The sequence below is a fragment of the Acomys minous genome, assembly GCF_964271855.1.
Source record: "Acomys minous genome assembly, chromosome: 17".
In the NCBI taxonomy this organism is placed as follows: domain Eukaryota; kingdom Metazoa; phylum Chordata; class Mammalia; order Rodentia; family Muridae; genus Acomys; species Acomys minous.
The window spans coordinates 54,635,367-54,656,865 of record NC_140500.1 but is presented as its reverse complement, the minus strand read 5'-3'; the positions used below and the strand labels follow the sequence as shown (position 1 = coordinate 54,656,865).

Sequence of the window (21,499 nt, the reverse complement as noted above, 5' to 3'; positions counted from 1 at the left end):
AGAGGGATGCAAGGAGCCTGAGAGGGCAGTGAACCTCCCACTATGGCAGAAGAGAGGCCTGGGAGTTCCTTCTGGACCTGTGTCTCCTTCTAGGATGCCTTGCCATCCTGGACACACGGGCTGAATCACACACCAGCATCCTGCACTCACAGATGGGCGGCATCAGGCCCGAGGTGCCCACCCCTAGGTGACCCATTCCCCTGTTCTCCCCAGATGAAATTAGGAGTATTATTTTGTTTGTTTGTTTTATTTTTCTGTAATTTTCCCATAGCCAGGTCCTTTAGATTTTCACCTTCAAGCACCACCACTCTTCCATATTTCTCTTAAATAGAGATAGGGTATCCCAGGAGGAGCTCTGAGAGCCAAGAGATTTCCCATTGCCTTTCGAGACATGATTTCTCTGTTCTCTCTTAGGCTTAGCAAGACATAAGGATTTATTGGCTCATAAAACTAAAAAATCCAACTTAGCCTCTGGCCTGGCTGCATCCGGGTGCACTAGTGATGGCATTGGCACTCTCTCTTCTCTCTGCCGGACTTTGTGTGACTCAGGATACTGCTTCCAAAAGCAGTGGCAAGGTTGGCTGTCCCATCCCAAAGAGTCACCCCCTTCCCAACAGTGATGACCAAAGCCCCCAGAGATGACTCTGGTTGGCTCATGATGGACCAATAATTCTGCCTGGACCACTGACTGACCACATCTGGTCCTATATCCTCCTGGAATATGGCTTCCCTTACCCCCAGCTACCCTGAGAAAGATGGAATGGTCTGCTCCAGTATCTCCATGGTAACAATTCAGCCCCTGCCCAACCTGCAGGACCCATCCTGGATGCCTAGCTCCACCTAGAATGGGGCCTTTCCTTTGGGTGGTTATTGACAGTGGGGTATCTGTGGCCCAGGGATCGTTTGTGGCATACTCTGGCCCACAGGCCTCTTACCCAGGGCTGCCTCTCCTTGGTGTTGTGGTCACTGGAGTCAGGTCTCCTAGACCAGCGGAGGGAGAGCGAGGTTGACTGACAGTTATCACATTGATCTGGGGACAGAATGGGGCTGGACCCACAGGCCCTCATGGTCAGGCCCTCCTGGCTCCCTCTGGCAGATGCTGGCAAGGCAATTCTTTCTAGAAAGGTACTGGGATCTGGGAAGTTCCACACTAGCCCTGCTTCCCTCTTTGGGGTTGAAGATCTCTCCTGACACCTCACTGCGTCATCAGTAGCAGGTGGCCTTCCTCAAAGATGGGCCTCACTGTCCCAGGCCCCTGGGTTGACTCCGCTATAGGCTGATCCTGAGCCTGGCTTTCTAGACTCTCGGGACTCTGAGATGTCTCCGTAATGCAGAATCTTCTCCATCTTGGCCTCTCTGCTCCCCACTCCTCATCCCAGCTTCCTGTGGAATCCCTCCCCCACATCTGTTCCTTTCTCTTGTCTCCTGAGGGGGTTGTCAGGTGACAGTCCTTCGTTGTTCCTTATTATCATCATTTGTAAGAGGAGCAGGTGTCAAGTGTCATAGGTGAACATAACAGCTGTCGAAGGCAAGCATTCTTAATGGCAGGAGGAAGGCGAAGCCCGGGGCTCCTGGTGGGGGTGGGGGCGGGAGGGGGGAGGAGGGGGAGCCAGCTGGAGGCTAGCCAAACTCAGGGCATCCATCCCCCATCTTGGAAGCCACAAATCCTGCCTCCATAGATACCTCGGGGGCCATAGTATCCTTGCAGCGCCACACCCCAGAGAGCAGATGCACTGTGCCCACTAAGGCTCCCAGCTGCACAGCGATTCCTGCTTTCAGGAGGTCCAGGGAGCTACAGGCACAGAGCCTGAGTGGCTGGCAAGGGCCACAGAGCTTGGCCCCTCAGCTCTGTAGCCAGAAACCCGGGACACATCACTGGCCCCTCTCCATCTCTGTGCTTGCCCCATGACAATGATCCTCTCAGAGCTGGCAGGTCCATGGGGAGATAAGTGGAAATGCATGTGGAGGAAGAGTTTGCACTGAGGGAGAGGCAGCCACCTACCCCTTTTATGCAGCACCTCCCTGGGGTCCGCGATGAAACCTGTCACTCTTTTTGCCCACAGCTCTAGTGCCTGGAGATAAAATCAACCGCACAGAGCCCTGCCATGTTGGAAAGCAATATCCACAGAAGGGCTGACTGGGCGGCATTTGGAGCACCTGCACCAAGGGCTGCTGCTAGCGAACTGGCCTTGTCCCTCAGCAGGACTCACGGGTGAATGCTTGACCTCCCCCTTTCATCCGGTCAAGGGCCTGGTGATCACAGGCAGACGGTAGACACCCTGTCTGTGAGCTGTGTGGACCAGCCCTTTCTCGCCAGGGGCCAGACAACAAGGCCAGGTGACCCTGCAAGCACTGGCCTGGCAAAGACCTGCTTGAGAAGGAAAGGCCTTGCACGGCATGTTGGGACTGGCCTCCCTGGACTTGCCTGTATGGTGGGCCTCAGGCCGTGTTTCCCTGCTTGCTGTGAGCACTGCTACAGTCAGTGTCTAGGGAGTGTGACCCTGACAGCTGGATTTGGTTCACCCATAGGAGATATGGTGTTGCTTGAATCTGAAGTATCTCCAAAGGTCTCTGTGTTGAAGATACAGCTCCTTAGCCTTTGAAGATACAGTTCTGTGGAAGGTAGCAGAGCCAAGACGAAAATAAAGCGTGGTGGGAGGAAATGAGGTGACTTGGTGGGTGCTTTTGGGAGGGGATATTGAGGCCCACCCTTCCCTTTCTGTTTGTTTCCCAACCACCATTAAGTGACCACGGTCACCATGCTGCCTTTCTGCCCACCCAAAAGCAACCGAGCCACCCAAAAACGATCTGAAAGCTCCAACCGCTGGGAGCCGAATAAACCTTTCCTCTCTTTGCGTCCACAGCTGTGAGGTATTTGTTGCAGTAACAGCAGCTGCACTGTGAAAGCCGATGCTCTCTGCCTTCCTTCAGCAGGGTGAGTTGCTGAGGGAGCACCAAGGGGAGCCCGTGACTTCTCCAGTGCTCACCGACTCACAGAGCACAATCTGGCTGCACTCTTCTTCACCCTGGCCACCAAGAAGCTTACAGCTGACTGACCAAATCTTTTTGCCAGTCTTACTTTTTTTTTTTTTTTGGTCTTAAGCTTATTCTTCTCTTATCATTTATTATCAACTGTCAAAATCTATTTTTATATTCAAATTAAAAAAAAAAGACACAGATGGCAGATTAAGTGTACTCCCTCCTCCCCTCCTCTGAATCCCTAGGAATGGTACGAGCAGGCCTTTTTCTCTTTGTCTCTCTTGTTCCCTCTTCCCTCTTTCATGAATCTTGAACAGCTCTGCAAAACTGTCAAACCACACAGTGTAAGCAAAGCCCAGCTTCCGAGTCCCAGTCTGCAGAGGGGACTGGACTGGTAAACAGTGTGAGAGTCCCCAGACTCCTGGACACAGGGCAGGACTGGGATCATTGTCAGGGGCCTGCGTGGGGCCCTCCGCAGACGCCTCTCACATGTGAAGGGGGCGGTGTGGCACTTTGCTGGGGACAGAAGTGGCCTTGGTGGTGGGTAGGTATAGAGTTATGAAGGTCGCAGGGCCCGGAAAGCAAGTGTTTGGAGGAACCTCATGCGATGCTTTGGCCGATCCCTCACAGCCACAAGCAAACAGAGCCCGAACCCACCAATGGGTAAAACTCGGTGTGTGGACCACCAAACCTGAATGGAGCAAAGGCTGTGACAGGGCCAGCACTCAACGAGAGACACCAACAGGGAGGTGTGGCCAGCACCCAGAGCACAGAAGGGAGAGCATTAATGTTGCAGGGGAAGGAGAGGAAACAAGGAGCTCATTGTAGATCTCAGAATGGAAACGGAGAGAACGGAATCCAATCTGGAAGGCAGGGCAGCTAGTGTGTGAAGGAAGCCACACTGCAGGGGCCCCTGTGTTGAAGATGTGGCTTCAGCCACGACACTATTAAGAGGTGATGGAACCTCTAAGGGGTGAGGCCTAGTGGGAGAGGGTGGGTCATTAGGTGTGCCTTTGGAGGAGATGCTGAGACCCTAGTCCCCTCCTCTGTCTTAGTCTCTAGTCTCTATAAGGTGAGCAGGCTTCCTCCACCATGGCACATTGTGATGCCAGAGGCCTAAAGCAATAGGATCAAGCAACCATGGGATGAAGCCTCTGAAACCGTGAGCTCAAATAGACCTTTCCCCATCATAAGGTGATTGTCTCGGGTATACAGTCATAGCAGTGGAAAGCTGACTAACATTCTACTATAACAAAAAGAAATTGCTTTTAATATTTTGATTACTAGAAATTTTTAAATAAAAAAATCAAGACTAGATCTTGAATTTTATTAAACTTATTCATAAAAATAGAGGTGTGTTGAGAGTTCTTTTAGCCCATGGACATGTCAACCCCCCCCCCACACTGCCCCCCCCCACCCCCCCCCCACTCTGTGCTCTTAAGCTGTGTTGGGATCCTATTCTCTGACTAATCTCACGGTTCTGTTCTGTTCATATTTTATTTTACTCAACTGCATGTTGTTTGGGACAGTTTTCATTAGGTTTCATGTAACAAGGCTTGAAATAGCCATCTTTAAAAATCTACCATGAAGCAGCTGGCGTTGGACTGCCTTGCATTACTGCGATAAGCACTATGGCCAGCAGCAACTGGGGAGGTTCCCTCTTCCCAGATGACCCTGGCTTCTGCCACGTTGAGGTACAGCCAGCCAGCCTACTTGACGAGGTGTCGTGGACACCACCTTCAGGATGGATGCCTCAGTGTTGGAGGGCTGGTCTTCCCTGTAGCGGGGAGCAGAGAGGCAATGGTGACCGTTTCCCCACCTCACTGAGAGCTTTTTCTTGCGATGGGAGTGATTCCAGCTGGGGTCATGTTTCTCAGCCACCTGGCCTCTCTTTTCTGCCTTCAGTGCTCTTCATGTGGGGCACTCTACGTCGGGCACCAGGCTGGTGGATGACACCTTTGTCATTGTCTTCTCCCTCAGGTCCCCTTTGACCTCCCTGCAAAGGGTCCCACAATACTGCTTTCATCCCTCTACTGACGGGTCCCACTCTCCACTCCTGGTCAGGTCACTCTGCCAACAAAGCTAGAGGCTGGGAGGGGTCCCAGGGGGCAGAGGCCTGAGTGCTAGTTACACTCAGAAAGCCCTGGCTTCCAGGGTGCAATTCCGTCTCTCTCGGTGTCACCAGGAGTTGGGTACGTCTGTATTTGGGGTGTACACAGTGCCTTGGTGAGCTGGAGTGTATACCTCTTCTTGCGGCTGTGCCCAGGCTTTCAGTCAGGTGCAGACCTGGAAGAGGGCTCACTTGTTCACAGGTGGTGTGTACTTGCCTTTAGACATACGGGTCTCTTTTCCAAAATGGTCAACCAATTCTCTTTCCCCTGACAGTGTAAGGATGGAGAAATCTCACAAAGCTCCACCTATAGATGAAGAGCTACAGGTACTGCATGGCTGAGGAGAGCAGGAGAGTCAGGCTGCCCCAGGCAGGAGCTTCCTGATAGCTTATCTGACCCCACGTGGTCAGCCCTAAGCACACGTACAGCCGCACATCCGCACATCACTAAATGGACTCAGCAGACCATCTGCGGGCACACTCCCGTCCACTCTGCACTGAGTGGCGTCTTGCCTTGCTGCTTTGCTCTTTCTCCTCACACGGAAGCTCTTTCTCAGATGTCCATGTTGTAAGTACCTCCTGGGTGTTCATTTGCTGGTCGGGTCTTCTGATATCAGCAAGTCCCTACAGGGCTCCAGCTCACCAATCCTGTTTATGGCCAATGTGTCTCTCCACAGCTTAACAAGACAGCCCTCCTGAGTCCCCCTCAGCGTCTTTATTCATTTAGGGCTGCTTTTAGATGTCACTTCTGCACGGAGTTCCTCCCAGACCTTATCTGCAAATGAACGTGTACTCTGCCCTCACTCCATTTCAGTACTTGGTGCACTGCCACCATTTATTTTGTTACTATAATATGGAAAGATCATTTGCTTACATGCTAGTTTACTATTTAACACCCTCACCTAACACCCACCCTCTCCTTTGTAGGCTTTGGTTCTCCACAGTCCTCCACTCTGTGTTCCTCAACACGTGGTGTAACCTTCTCAGACCCAGAATGCTGCTCCAGCACCAACCATCACATCTCCACTTGTAATGAGGAGGAAGAAAGACCACAAGACAATGGGGAGGAAGCTGACATGACCTTTGTGTTTGCGTTCCTCCGGTATCCTGATACTGGACCTTCCGGAAGTGACTCCACCCCAAAAGTGGCTCCTAAAGCCAAGGCCCCGGCATTCTGCAGAGCGGCTGGCAGTTCCTGGAATAGTGAAATTAATCCATGTAACGATAATTAGTCCACCAACCAGTCCAGCTGGTCAGTTATTGGGGGATCGAGGGGGGTCGCAACCTGTACATAAAGACATGGGCGGGAGAGAGACAGTAGCTCAAGCGAACAATTGCTTGTCAAGAGCTCGTTTATTAAAGGTAAGGGCAGGCTTTTTAAAACCTGCTTTAGGGCGGGCGGGGTACGCAAGGGAGTAGTGGAAAAGTACAAAATCTTCTGGGTTGAGCCCCGGGAACATTTGCAAGGGGAGGGGTCTTCCAGGTGAGACAAAGCAGGATGTCTCTGTGAATATCTTAGGATCAGATCGCTGTCTTCTCAGGACTAAGCCGGATGCCTTGCATACCTAATGAGTGGCCCAGCAGGATGTTTGCTGCAAATACTGAATGGGTGGGAGTCGGCCTCAGGCCTTTTGGTCCCTGGCATCTTCACCCCTTTTGTTTACTTTGGCCTGAGGGAGACCTTACAGCCCAGCGAATGACCTTTAGGAGGTCACCAGTCATTGTTACAGGATGGCGGTATATTTAAGAATCACTAATGTCCAATGTTTCAGGACAACAGTTATTCTGGACCGGCCAAATTCCCAAGGAGAGGGGGCCTCACGATGGCCTGAGCCTGCTAGAGGATCGATGCTCAATCTTACCACGCCTATGGTCTGTCCTCCCACCAAGGACCGACCGACGTCTGATAACCGAGACTTATTCGATCGCTCCGTCTCTGACTTACCAGGCACTATCGCGGGTCAGGTCAAGGTGGGCTCAGGCCAAAAGATATAGGGGAGGGCTTGCACAGGTTTACCAAAGGCACCGAGGGCACAACCAGGCTCACCATCCAGCATTCTGCATCCTCGGGAACTGCAAAGGCCGCCCATAGGAACTGCAAAGGCCGCCCGTAGTTAACCGACTGAGGCGTAGGTGAAATCTCCTGGATGGAAATAGAAGTCTCATTTGAGTCCTCAGTCTCCAGGCTGCGGTAGTGAACCTGGATATTCTTGGTGGCAGCTTCAACCTGACTTTTAACAAACCCTGTAAGACGGTTTAAAGTCCATGGGCCAAAGGATAATAGAAGGAGAACACCAACGAGGGGCCCGAGCAGGGTGAGGAGAAGGGTAGTAAGCCAGGGGGAGGCAAGGTTAGGGTTGGGGAAATTCCCCCTTTCAGAAAATTTAAAAATGAGTCGGGGTCATGAATAGTAAAACGGGGAAGAAGAATAACAAGGACACACCAGTCTTTGGAGGAAAGGAAGGTAGGGGCATAGACGATCGAGGTTAAACCAGAGGAACAAGCAAAATGGGTGTTATTTGGCGCGAGAATGTAGGGGAGGGAGAGGTCGGGAATGACAGTCTGGGCGCGAACGTCGCTGAGGGGAAGAGGTTGGGGGAGGGAGCATATGGGGACCCAGGAGGCAAGTACCTATGCCGGAAACAGGCTGGAGGGTAATGCGATTGTCGGGAGCTAAGCCGGTGAGGGTGAGGTAACATTAGTAAAGAGCAAGGTGGAAAGAAGAGCAATACCCTCGTAAAAGGGCGGGGAGGGGGAGAAACACATCCAACATTCAGGAAATGACAAGGAGGAGTCATTCATTTTTTTTTTTTTTTTTTAAGGCCCATATGGAGGCATTTGTCAACTGGGGAATGACATCAGCCGAAATGGGGGGGGGCCCAGGGGGAGGGTAGGTCGGAAGGGAGGGGGTGGGAGGGGAGGGAGGCATGGGGGTGGCGGGTTTAGGCGGGGGGGGGGGGGGGCGGGTCAGGAGCAGGAACGGGAACAGGATGATGGAAAATATGATTAGGCCCAACCACTGCAGCGCCCTTACTGGGTACCTTTTTCAGGAGGTGTAACCAAAACGTAAGTCCAAAATCGTACTCTGATTTATAAACACGGAGGCCCCATTTAAATCCACGACCCGTCCAAATGGCACGTTTACCGGGCTCAGTGAAGCGAATGGTCAGGGGGTTGCACCAGCCATTGGTGACTGAACGAGCTACATTGCAAAGGTCTTTAAGGGTCCCAAGAAGAGGATGGCTTCCAGTACGTGTCGCCAGTGGTCTCACACCCCCAAGAGGCACAGTAAAAATCTTGGGCCCCACCACAGCGATGAGAGGGTCCCGGGAAAACATAGAGCTCTCCGGCCCAAGCAATCCCATCTTGGTGTAAGGTTTTGTGGAGCATGATGCGCTCCAGGTCATTACAGCAGCCGGGACTGGGACCACCAACCGAGCGAGAGAAAAAAAAATGTCTTCCACGCCCCAAGAAGAGGGGCCTCCCAGGGCCAGGGCACAGAGGTCAACCTGTAAATCGAGCCACTGGGGATTAATGCCCTGAGAGGAGGAGGAACTAACAATATCTCCCGCTTGGTTAATAATGACCCAGATAAAATTATAGATTGTATAAGGCTGAGGTTGGCGCAGAAATGCGGCGAGAATCACTTCAGGGAGGCAGAGGCAAAGGAGCGACGTGGTGAGTAGCAACGTGATGCATCGGCGGTATCTTTTTTATCCTAAAAAAGAGCACAATTACATCTTTTCCTCAGGGGAGTTCCCTGGGAGAGGGGGGTTAAAAGGTTTGACTAGGCGCTCAGGTAACCAGCGCGCATTTTGTTCTTTCTGATCATAAATGCAGGCATGACCTTTGCCCCAAATAAGGACTGGGTCGGGTCCATGCCATCGGTGGGTCAGTGGATCCTTCCACAGAGCCTTGGCATAGGTGGAGGAGGTGGAGGAGTGCCAAAGGCGATCGGCCGCCGAATGGCCAAGATCATCCTTTTGTAGAAAATTTAGGATGAACAATGCATGATTGAGAAGCAGGCGAGGCCCTGCTGTAGAGGGATATAGGATTCCTTTGGAAAACTGTAATTTATTAAGCATTGCTTTAAGTGTCTGATGGGCCCTCTCGACAATTCCTTGTCCTTGGGGATTGTAAGGTATCCCCGTAACATGTTTAATCTGTAGTTGGGCACAGAAGGACTTGAAGGCAGAGCTTGTATACCCAGGGCCGTTATCAGTCTTTAAGGTATAGGGTTTGGGGGCAACAGTAAGGCAATATAAAACATGATCAATAACATCTCTAGTAGCCTCTCCAGCGTGCGGAGAGGCGCAAATAAATCCACTAAAAGTATCTATAGACACATGAATATACTTAAGTTTCTTAAAAGAGGAGAAATGAGTAACATCCATTTGCCAGACCTGTCCAGGCATGAGGCCACGAGGGTTGACTCCCGTATGTGGCTCGGGAAGAAAGGTGACACATGCCTGGCATTCTTTAACAATAGCCCGGGCTTGTTCCCGAGTGATGGAGAACATGTGGCGGAGGCTTTGGGAATTAAGGTGGTGGAGGGCGTGAGCCTCCCTGGCCATAGCAACGGGGTCACTGGCGGATGGAACGGCCAGCCCTGAAAGCAGGGGGCGCGTGGCTGAGTCCACCTGGGCATTAAGTGTAGTCAGAGGCCCTGGCAGGGTAGAGTGAGCGCGAATATGACCAACGAAAAAAGGCTGAGAGCGCAAAAGAATAAGCTGTTGGATACGGGAGAAGAGAGGAGAGGCATTAGTAGCAGGCTTAATACGAGGAACCGTCTCGAGGAGTGGAACAGAGGATGCTACATAGGCACTATCAGTATATAGATTAAAGGGAGTATGGGGAAGCAATGTAAAGGCGTGTGCAACAGCTTCCAGCTCAACAAGCTGAGCAGAGGTATGGGGGGTTTGTTTTTGCAGGATAGCTCCGTCCACAGAAAGGGCAGCAACCCCGGTAGAGGAGCCATCAGTAAAAACCAGGGAAGCTTGGGGGAGGGGTCTGGAGCGGGTGACTCTCGGGAAGATGACAGGTTGTCGCTGCAGGAATTGAATTAGTTTATCTGGGGGATAATGATTATCTAATAGGCCGCAAAAAGAAATACAGGAGACCGCCCAATCATCTGAATTTTGAAAAAGCCACCTTATTTGTGTGGCCGAGTAAGGCGTGATAATAGAGTGAGGGTCCCTTCCGAAAAGCCTGGTGGCCGCTTCCCGCCCCTGTCGAATGAGAGACGCAACCAGAGTAGGATAGGTAGGAAGGACCTTAGTGGAGGAGGAGGGGAGATGAAGCCAAAAGAGAGGGGTCCGTTGCCAGAGCAGTCCTGTGGGGGCAAAGAGGGAAGGAAAAATTATGAGCGCGAAAGGCTGGGTAGGGTCATAATAGGAGATGGACTGGTGGAAGATGGCGTCTTCGACCTTTTGTAGGGCCACTGAAGCTTCAGCAGTGAGACTGCGTGGTGAAGAAGGGTCAGAGTTGCCTTTTAAAATATCAAAAAGGGGTTTAAGCTCTCCAGTAGTGAGCTTAAGGTAGGGGCGCAGCCAGTTTATGTCCCCCAAAAGCTGCTGGAAGTCATGAAGTGTTTTAAGGGTGTCTCGGCGGAGCTGGACCTTTTGGGTCCTGACTGAAGAGGTCCCAAGTTCATAGCCCAGAAAAAGAAAAGGGGGGTGTAGTTGTATTTTGTCTGGGGCAATTTTAAGTCCCAGATGACCCAAACTCTTAACAAGTTCCTGGGTGACGAGAGAGAGCTCAGCCGTGTTAGGGCCAGCAAGTAAGATGTCATCCATATAATGAATAATATATAAATGTGGGTACCTAAGGCGTAGCGGGTCGATGGCCTGGGCTACATATTTTTGACAAAGAGTGGGACTGTTGGCCATGCCCTGAGGAAGTACCCGCCATTGAAATCTGGGTGAGGGCCCAACATGATTAACAACAGGGAGGCTAAAGGCAAAACGTTTGGAATCGTCAGGGTGTAGGGGAATGCAAAAGAAGCAATCTTTAAGGTCGAGAACAAGTTTATGAAATCCTTTAGGGATAGCTACAGGAGAGGGGAGACCAGGCTGCAGAGCTCCCATGGGCATCATGGTCTTGTTAATTTCCCTGAGGTCCTGGAGGAGTCGCCAGGCACCATTCTTTTTTTGGATGACAAAAATGGGGGTGTTCCAGGGGGAAGTAGAGGGCTCAACATGGCCTGCATCAAGTTGCTCCTGCACCAGCCTTGAGGCTGCGGCCAGTTTACGGGAAGGAAGGGGCCACTGATCGATCCAGACAGGAGAATCAGTTCTCCAAGTAATTTTATCGGCCTGGAGTGCAGGGGGAGAAGTGGCCCTTATAAAAAATTTTGTTCATATCCCAGCCCTTGGCGACTAATCCTAGGCATAGGGACAATGGGCTCGAGACGCCCCTGTCCCAGCTTGCCGAGGCCCTGGCCTGGCAAATAGCCTTGATCCAAAAGCTGATGCGTGACAGGAGAGGAGGGGCTATAGATAAAGACCCCCATCTGAGAGAGTATGTCCCGGCCCCACAGATTAACGGGTAACCCTGGGACAATGAACGGTTGCACCGTCCCTGTCTGGCCATCAGGGTCAGTCCAGCGAAGGACCTTAGAACTTTGAAGGGTATTGGTAGATATTCCGATGCCCTGAAGGTGAGTAAGGGAGGGCTGACAGGGCCAAGACGAGGGCCAAGAAGATTGGGACAGGACCGTCGAATCTGCCCCGGAATCAATGATGCCTTCAAAGGGGCGGCCATCAAGCCTTAGTGTAAGATGGGGTCTATCAGAAGTTAAGCGTTGGACCCAAAAAGCGGAGGGGGGCAGGGAGGGAGTCGGGGTGGCGGGAGGAGAGACAACAGAGTCAGCCAGGGTTAACGGAAGGGCCCAGGCCAGAATCTGACCAGGAGAGATGGAGAGAGGGCCCTGGGTAGCGGCGGCAAGGAGGAGCGTAGGAGAAGGGAGCGGGTGTTTTAAAACGAGGGGATAGATGAGTAGCCCGATAAGGGCAGAAGAGGCACGGCCGAGGACCAGGAGGGGAAGAGGGGGAGGGTTTCCAAAGAGGGCGACAGGCAAGGACAAGGTTCCATCCTCGGGCGTCAGTATTGTAGAGGTGGTGGCACGGAAGTCCAATCCTGTGGGGGAGGGCAAGGGGCCGCCGCTGGAATGGGAGGAGGTTGGGTTTGGGAGGTGGGGTAGGAGGTCTGTGGATGGAAGCGGGTCTGTAAATTGGGGGGAGCCTGTGACACCGGTCCCGACGCAGGCTGGAATTGGATAGGGTGAGGGGCCCGGGACTGGCCCCCAGAGGAGTTTCCCGAACGCGGGGGGAGAGGGTTACCCATGGCATCAACAGTGGAACGGCAGGTGTTCGCCCAATGACGACCTCTACGGCAACGAGGGCAGAGCGTAGTAGGGGGGGGCCGGGCCACAGGTCCCCGGGATCCAGTGGGTGGCGGAACGACCGGCGGCTGTCCAGCCTGTGAGGGTGGGCGGTTACGCTCATTTGGGCAGGCGCGGGCAAAATGTCCCGGTTGGCCGCACCGGTAACAGGAGGCCCCGCTAGGGAGGGCTCCGACGGCCATAATGGCCTTGGTAAACTTATCAGTTAGGGGATCAACCTCTCGGCAAAGCTGAATCATCTCATCAAGATCCCTGCCCTTATATTTGTGTCTAAGAACTGCCTTACAGGCTGAGTTGGCATTTTCAAAGGCCAATTGTGTAAGAAATTTACTGTCTGTCTGGCCAGGACCAAGGGATCTTTCTGAAGCCTCCAGGAGGCGCGCAGCGAAGTCGCTGAAGGGCTCCTGAGGTCCCTGAAGGATCTTGGTAATAGGGGACAGGGCGGAGTCCGTGGAAGCAATAGTTCTCCAAGCAGCGAGAGCGGCAGAACTAGAATGTGAAAGTAAGGAAAAGGGGAGTGCACGCTGTTTTTCGTCAGTGGCATATTTGCCCTGGCCAAGGAGTTTGTCAAGAGACCATTCACGGGTCTCGCGATGTCCCTGCTGTACGTTTTTTCGGATAAGGTCACGGCAACGATCAGCCGAGTCCGCCCTCCAAGAAAGGAACTGTCCTCGAGTGAGGACAGTCTGTGCAGTGGTGATCCACTCGTTGGGCGTTAGATGACCTCCATCTGCCAAATCATCAAGGAGGGAGAGTGTGAACGGCGCATTAGGTCCGTAACTACGGACAGCCGTGTTAAGTTTTTCTAGCTTTTTAAATTTGAGTTTATGATAAGCAGTGGGGGTAGGGTCAGGAGCCGTTCCACCACCTTTCTGTTCTCCCTCCGAACCTGAGGAATCATGCTCACTATCAGAATCTACAAGGGCCGCGGATGACTGGGAGGGTGTAGGGGCAGGTGGGTCTCCCAAAGCAGCGCCTGAATCAATGGCCTCAGTTTTCGCCCCGCTCAGGGCGGGCTGGCTCTGGGAACGGGTGACAGGGAAAATAAACGGAGCTGTGGAGGAAATGCGCGTTGTTAAAAGCGAAAGCCGTTGTTGAAGCTGAAGAATCTTCGTCGCATGGGAGATCTGGTGTTGGAGATGGGCCTCCGTCTGGCAAAAGCAGTTTGGGAGGGAACAAGGTGGCGGGAGCCGGGAGGCAGGGTAGGGCTTAGTAAGGGGAGGGGGAAGAGTGAGCAAGGTAGAGGAGGGAAAGGTTGGCGCCGCGCGGAGGAGGCCATCATCGGAATGATGTCGAGCAGCCTCCTCCTCAAGGGTGGCAGCAGCATCCGGATCCAAGGGCTCATCTGGGGCCTGAGAAAGGAAAATGGCGGAATGGCGGGAGGCGCGTGAAGGGGCGGCCGACGGAGAAGGAACAGGAGAGGCTGGCGGACCGGATCGGACAGAGGGTGCCCTTTTTGGGGGAAAAACAGGGGCACAAAGTGGTGAACACCCGCGTTCCATAGCGGAAATGGGGTCCTCATGGGTGTGAGGAAGCGACGGATAGAGACGGCGGGAGGAAGGGGAAGGCTTGGACGCAGGCGCAGGGGAAAGATTTTTTAAGGGCTCCGAGGATGTAGGAAGAGAGGAACCCTGCAAAGAGGAACAGGAAGGAACACGAGAAGGAGGGAGAGATTCGCGCAGGCAGAGTTCAGCCACGGAGAGGAGCTGCCTCTCTCCGCTTTCGTTTTCGCCGGACTCAATTATGTCCCGTATAAGGCCCCAATAAGAAAAAATACTGTTCGACACCGCTGTATTACCATCTTTTTTAATAAGTGCATTAAGCTCACGCCCCACCTTCTGCCACTTTTCAGAATGAATAGTAGGTCCATCAATCATGAACCAGGGACAGGTCTGGTCAATAAAAACAAAAAACTCAATCAAATGTTTCTTTTTTACCCTAATACCTCTCTCTCTGAGTACGTCCTTTAAGCCTTTTATGAACTTTGCTTCCTTGGACAGCGAATGGCCCATTCTTGAGATATGCGAACGGATGACTCACCTAATGACGAAGCCGGCTGGGCGAGCTCGGCTGGTCATGAAAACTCCTGTGGACCGGTCCCTTAATCCGTTCGGGGAGAAACCCGCACCTCGAGTCCCTTCGTGGTCGCCAGATGAAATTAATCCATGTAACGATAATTAGTCCACCAACCAGTCCAGCTGGTCAGTTATTGGGGGATCGAGGGGGGTCGCAACCTGTACATAAAGACATGGGCGGGAGAGAGACAGTAGCTCAAGCGAACAATTGCTTGTCAAGAGCTCGTTTATTAAAGGTAAGGGCAGGCTTTTTAAAACCTGCTTTAGGGCGGGCGGGGTACGCAAGGGAGTAGTGGAAAAGTACAAAATCTTCTGGGTTGAGCCCCGGGAACATTTGCAAGGGGAGGGGTCTTCCAGGTGAGACAAAGCAGGATGTCTCTGTGAATATCTTAGGATCAGATCGCTGTCTTCTCAGGACTAAGCCGGATGCCTTGCATACCTAATGAGTGGCCCAGCAGGATGTTTGCTGCAAATACTGAATGGGTGGGAGTCGGCCTCAGGCCTTTTGGTCCCTGGCAGAATAGTACCCGCGCCTTGCTGTCTCTGCTGCCTCTGTGACACAGTCCTGTCCTCTGTTCCACATCATTCTCTTTTCTGGAAAGGACTGGGGGCTTCTGGAGCCTCCTGGTCTCTGGTTGGTCTGGGATGGGTGGGTGGGGGCTCAGGTCCCTTCCTGTCCCACTGTGGGCCACAGGGATGGGGGAACACGTGGGGTGCCCACACTGGTGTGGGGAAAGGCCTGTGGGAACTCAGGCTGAGATTCCTCGCAAAGATGTGGGTCCAGCGACACAACCCCTTAATTGGCGGCCCTGAACATCAGTTGTTCGGAAGCGAGGCTTGGCATGAATCACCTGGGGATCTTGTTAAGAGTCCAGAACTTCTGAGCCAGGAGGCTCAGGATGATATATCTGGCTACAAGTGACAGAGCATCAACTACCTGAGGCCACAGGGAATTGATTTGAAGGCAGGGTTGGTGGGGGCAGGCTGAAGCTGCAAAGAATCTGAGCAAGATGGTTGGGTACCTCCCTCAGTTCTGCAAGCCTGGCCACCCCGGGGCATCACTACCATGACCTCCAGTTGTGCTACAGAGCTCCCCGAAGGGCTGCAGCCTTCCTGAATCTGGACCTGACAGCGGAGGCCATGGGCTGGGGGCTGTGACAGACAAGGCTTAGGCTCTACAGGACCTGCTGGTGTCCCCAGGCCTGAGCCCAGAGGGACGGGAAAAAAAAGACTTCATAAAGCCAGCCTGAGGTCTCACCAGCAGCAGATACTAGCTGAAAAGAGAGCCTCGGCAGACTCTCCCTGGTGGCTTTGGGGCAGCCCCTGGGTGTTTTCCTGGAGAGGCTTCAGCCTGCTGTCCAGCATAGCTGGTCAAGGATTGGGAGTGCCTCGGAGGCTGTAGGCCTGTGACCCTCTGCAAGTGGCTGTGAGCAGAGGTCACAAGGCCAGCACAGTGATTCTTTCTGTGACACACCACACACAGGGTCCTCATGGAGGCCCTCTCTTATCCACCTGAGCTCGGCCCCATCCCTCCTCACTCCCTCACTGAGGTTTTCCACTCAGCAGCCTGGGAAAACGGACAGGTTTGCAGTACACCCCTCTCCCCCCTCCCTCCCCCCCCCCCCCGCCTTCTGGGCAGGGAGGGGGTAAAATTTTACACCTTGGCAGCTAAGGAGCCCCTTCCCCTACCCCTGCAACGCAGACAAGGGCGCCCCCTTTAGTTAGGCTGAGATCCTGCACCTCACTCTTCGCTGACCCATAGGTGAGCACTGCAGGCTGCAGCTTAGCTTCTGGAATCTCGTTCTGCCTACAGCTGTTTAAAAATGGAACCAGCCATCAATAATTAAACTAAGAGCGGGCATTAAAAGTTCATGTTTCAGCTCCTCCTGAAAGCCTGGCACGGCTCGTCCTGCTGAGCCCATGCCTACTCACATGTAGGAGGTACCCCTCGGGCTTCCCCCGTACCCAGGAGAATGGACCCCAGGCTCCTCCATGGTCCAGCATGGGGATCTTCCCCCAGGCTCTTCCAATACCCAGGAGGAGGGCATTCCTTAGGCTCCCCCCAGCACCCAGGAGGTTCCTGCATCCCAGCCATGTCCCAGGTGGCATTGTCTCCTTGTTCCCTGATGCATGTATGACCCCTCTGCTGGGAGGCTGGGATTGATTCTGGAACTTCCCACCATCCTGTCCTGAGAGCCAACACTCCCTGCTGGACTGGACACTCTGAGCTGCAGCTCTCTGCTGGCTTACAGGCCTAGGGAGAGGCTCTGTGCTGCCAATGGTGGTCCACAGCAGAGCTGCTGGGGGGAGGGGTTCCAGGTTGGCCTGTCATACTGTCTCTGAGGGTGATGTGTGACCTTTGCCCTGACTCCGACCTCTGACCTCAGCATTTTCCCCCTTAGATTCCTTCTCGGGCATTCTTTAGGCAGATGTGAGGAACCTAGGGCTCTAGGGACAGGTGGGGTGAGACAGGGGAAGGCAGGGGTCAGGAAAAGAGCCAGACTGTGTGGCTAGGGCTGAGATCTTGGCTGTGGACCTTTTCTTCCCATGTGGGGGTCATATAGGTGCCTTGAACTTGGGCTCATCCTAAAGAGACCCCTGGCCTCCTCAGGGCTGCTCTGTGTGGATGGGTCCCACTGTGTACTTTATGAGCCCCGCTGGAAACTTCAGAACAGCATCCCAGAAGCTGGAGCAGAATTGCTCTCACTTTTAGGAAGGGACAGGATGGGGTTAGGATGATGTGCCGGACTTGGACCCTGTCCATTTTGGAAGGAAGCTAACCATGGTCAGAGAGGCAGAAAGAAGAGAGGAAGGTGCAACCTGACAGGAGAAGTCTGCCTGGGAGCAGGAGGGAGGAGGGGAGGGAGGAAGGGAGGGAGAAGGGGAGGGAGGAGGGGAGGGAGGAGGGAGCAGGTGGCTAGGACCTCAGCTGGGAACATCAGCCTCCACTCCAGCTATGCCCTGTCCCAAGCTCTCTCTTTCTCCTTTCTTTCCATGCCCTGTCCGTCCGTCCATCTGTCTGTCTGTCTCTGCTATCTCTCTGGGTCTCTCTTCCAGTCTTGGCTATATGTCTCCACTTCGCTCTGCCTAGACATCCTGGCATCCCAGGGTCTCTCTCCCTCTCTCCCTGTATATCTGTGTCTCTTCCTGCTGCTTGTTTCTCCTTCTCTGTCTTTTGCTGTCTCTGCTCATGGCTGTCTGTCTGCATGTCTTCTTGGGGTAGCTGGGTGGCTGTCTGTCCATCCTCTCATCTCGGGCAGCTGGAAGCATCCCCTGCGTTCATTGATGTGTGGTTGTGAGATTCCCTTTGAATACTGCAGCAGCCAGTTGCTGGTTGCCAAGGGAACGGGTCAGGAGAGATGGGGGAACCGAGGGGGGCATAGGGAGCCAGGCGGGGGGTGTGGGCACGCTTTTCTGTTTTCATCTTCTTTGGTGCGTTCCTTTTCCAAAGCATAGAGAAAGGACGACAATTTAAAATGATTTTTCAAGAATCAACACGGCAGAAATAATGGGTCCTAATTGTGCTGGACTAAAAGCCAGGCAGGGAGAGTGGCAGCTTCCCGGTGCCCGGAGAGAGCTAATGGCCAGACTCAGGGAGTGGAGCCACTCGAGGGCCAGGAGCTGCTGTGCCAGGTCCATGACTGGCATTGCCCAAGGCCACCCTCCTTAATCCTTGCTGAGAGCTTACGATTCAAAGCCCAGAAGTCTCCACAACCCCTATCAAGCAGCAGCTAGATGAACACACACACACACACACACACACACACACACACACACACACACACACCCCTCTGCTGCTTTCAAGTGGGAGGAGCTAGGCAGAGAGGCCTGGCTGGGCTATCACAAGCCCTGGACATTCTCTAGCCGTTTTAAAGAACTGTTCTTAGTCTCCTCTACTCGACCTGATCTCACCATCATGGGCACAGACAGAATTGATGCTGGCGCAGTGCCCACGCTGGCCTCACCACCTGCACCCCAGCCTCTGCTGTGCGAGTCAGCAAATCCTATGAATAGAATGAACCAGGCTATCCACTTCGGGGAATCACCAGGATTGTGGGGGTTGCATAAAAGGGAGAGCTGTGGTTGTAGACTGTCACCAGCTTCCACTGAGGCACACATAGGGTCTCGGGGAATAAGCCCCACTCCTCACACACAGGATCCCAGCTGAGGCACGAGCCGGTATGTAACAAGCAGGTTTGGAGAGAGAGGGAGGTGGGAGAGCATTGGGTAGAAGAGGAAGGTCCTTGGAAAAGGACTTCACGTTGAAGTTTAAGCAGAGGCCTTGAGGACTGACTCCCCCTTCCCCAGGCACCAGGGAGAGGCTGCTCCATTCTAGGGCATGTCACTTAAAAGCCTTAGTCTTGTCCCTAGCATCAGCTCGGCAGGACCAAAATCTGTAAAGGCACTGGCAGAGCCCAGTGCAGAAGCCAATGCTTCCACATGCATTTTGCTTGCGCCATCCCATACATATCTGTCACTGTCCCAGGCAGCTAGAAGCCTGACTTCTGTCTGGTTTTACCCCGTCTGCCCCCATAATCATCTTATATTTAGCCACCAAGTGCCCAGTGATCTGGTGCCCAGTGGAGGACAGCAGCCATGTCCTGTACGTCCGGCCTGTCGCTGTGTGTTCTTATCTTCTCTCCTACCCTCTCCTAGCCCCTAGTGAGATCTGGCACGTGAAGCTGTCTGTCATAGCTTGGAGGTCTAAAGGTGACGCAGCATTGGCTTTGCTCACTGTGGGGGATGGGGAGGCAACGGAGGTGGGGAGAGCCACAGACACAGGAGCCCTCTGCAGAGAGGTACTGCGGAGGGAGACATGGCAAAGACCACAGCAGGGCCTTGCGGAGATGAGGAAGCTGGACCCTGCCTGTGTGGTGAATGTCAGGGGTGAGTGACTTCCTTTGGCAATAGCCTCGCAGCAGGCTGGATAGACACCCACTCCAGCTCAACACCGGATGCATTCCAAAGGGACAGAATGTTTACCTTTTCCCATGCTAAGGATGGATGGAACCCTGGGCCTCATCCATGCAAGGCAAGGATTCTACTAGAGTCCTTCCCCGGCCCCTGTGACAACTTCCTTTAAGTCTCTGTCTCTGCTTAATTCCCCATCTCACATGAGTTCATCCCAGACCAAAGGAAGCCTGTGTTTAGCTGACTATTTTGGGTGTTTTTGTGTGATGGGGACTTGCTGACCCCTCCCAGGCCCCAGAGACAGGAAACACTCATGCCAGCATGTCCTTAAGGGCAAACCAAGCCCTTCCTCTGTGTGCTTTCACCCTCTGGGACACTGGTTGCTCCCTGGTCACCTCAGGGCCAGGACAAATACCCTGGGAAATTACAACTCCAGATCCCCAAAGTTATTCTACTAGTGGTCCTCACTGCCGCCCCATCCCTCGGACACAGGAAGGATCCTTGCTACCCCATCCTGCTGCAAGTGGCGCCCCCAACCTGCTGATCTCACAACACCTGGCAGTACAACTGGCCGCCTGCTCCCAGAAGCCTGCCCCACCCTGTGGGAGGATGCTCTCATTGCATCTAGGACAGATACCAGCTCGAGGATGGGGCAGGGAGAACAGTTACCTACGCACCTTCAATGACTTTCTTCTCTTAGAAAAGCTCAGTCAGTAACCCCATCCCCTGTCCTGTTCCCTCCTCCAACTCAGCACATCACCTGTGTGATTGTTTAGCTAACAGTTCCCTTTCACACAGCTGACTTTTGCAAAAGTCAGGGGATGTATAATTTACATAATTGGAGAGAGAATTTACATACAGTAAAACTTACCCCTCTAAGCACACAGTTCAGCAGGTTTGGACAAATAACTGCATCTAGGTAGCTGCCACGGCAATCAAGGACCTCTCCCTCTCCACTGCAAAACTGGCTTTTTGCCCCTTTGCAGTTTGTGTGCCACCTCCAGTCCAGCACGCCAGAAGCTGTCCTTCTCATTGGCTCGTTACAGGTTGTCTTGGGAGTCAGGCGGCATGTGGCTTCTGTGCTTGGCATCCTCTATTAAGCATAATGCAGCCTGTTAAAAAAGTCAAGTTTAAACCCCAGGCCACGATGTATTTCTCTTACTTCCTAGTGATCACGCCTGTTTATGCTGCGTTTGCCTGCAGTGACCCAGCTAGGCAACAGCCCCAGCCTTACCGCTGCGTTTCAGGGTCAGGCTGGCGAGGCCAATCTGTTACAGCTGAGTTCTCCTTCCCTCTGCTTGTATGGCTTCCTGCTTTTTGACAAATGGGCACAGCCAGGTGGCCGGCCACCAGCTGATAGATACACTGCTGTCACTCATCACCTCAAGCCTTCCATGGACACTTTGGAAACTTCTGTCTAGTTAGCTCAGGGTTTCATTGCGACAGAGCCCAAACTCCCCTTAGAGTCTGGCATCCTCCCCCAAGCACGGACGCTGCCCTGACAAGTCTATCTACTCAGATGCACTCCTTTCCTGTGTGGTCAAACCACTGATTCCTAGTGTACTGTATCCACTTGAGCCTGTCAGTAGTGGGCTCTCTGAGTAACTGCACATGGCTACACGGGTTTGGGGTCCTCATGGAGGAGCAGGACACTTTGGTGTGGTGAATGTGCTCATGCCTTTAGCAGAGGCCATCCATCTGTTACCAGTGCTCACCTTTAGCAGAGGCCATCCAGATGTTTCCAGTGCACACCTTTAGCAGAAGCCATCCAGATGTTACCAGTGCACACCTTTGGCAGAAGCCATCCAGATGTTACCAGTGCACACCTTTAGCAGAAGCCATCCAGATGTTACCAGTGTGCACCTTTAGCAGAAGCCATCCATCTGGTACCAGTGTGCACCTTTAGCAGAGGCCATGCAGATGCTTCCAGTCCACACCCTTAGCAGAGACCATCCAGTTGTTTTCCGTGCCTGCCCACACTATGACACCTCCATCACAGCCCAAGAGGTTTCGGCAGCACTC

General features: G+C 53.2%; 1 long non-coding RNA gene across 1 annotated transcript; it reads left to right on the top strand.

Annotated features, from left to right (window-relative positions):
• Nucleotides 1–994: 994 nt before the first annotated feature.
• LOC311588082 lies at nucleotides 995–3,068 on the top strand. The gene is made up of 3 exons (XR_014776076.1): nucleotides 995–1,125; nucleotides 2,530–2,622; nucleotides 2,932–3,068. It is a non-coding gene; the product is annotated as an uncharacterized lncRNA (long non-coding RNA).
• The last annotated feature ends 18,431 nt before the right edge of the window (nucleotides 3,069–21,499 follow it).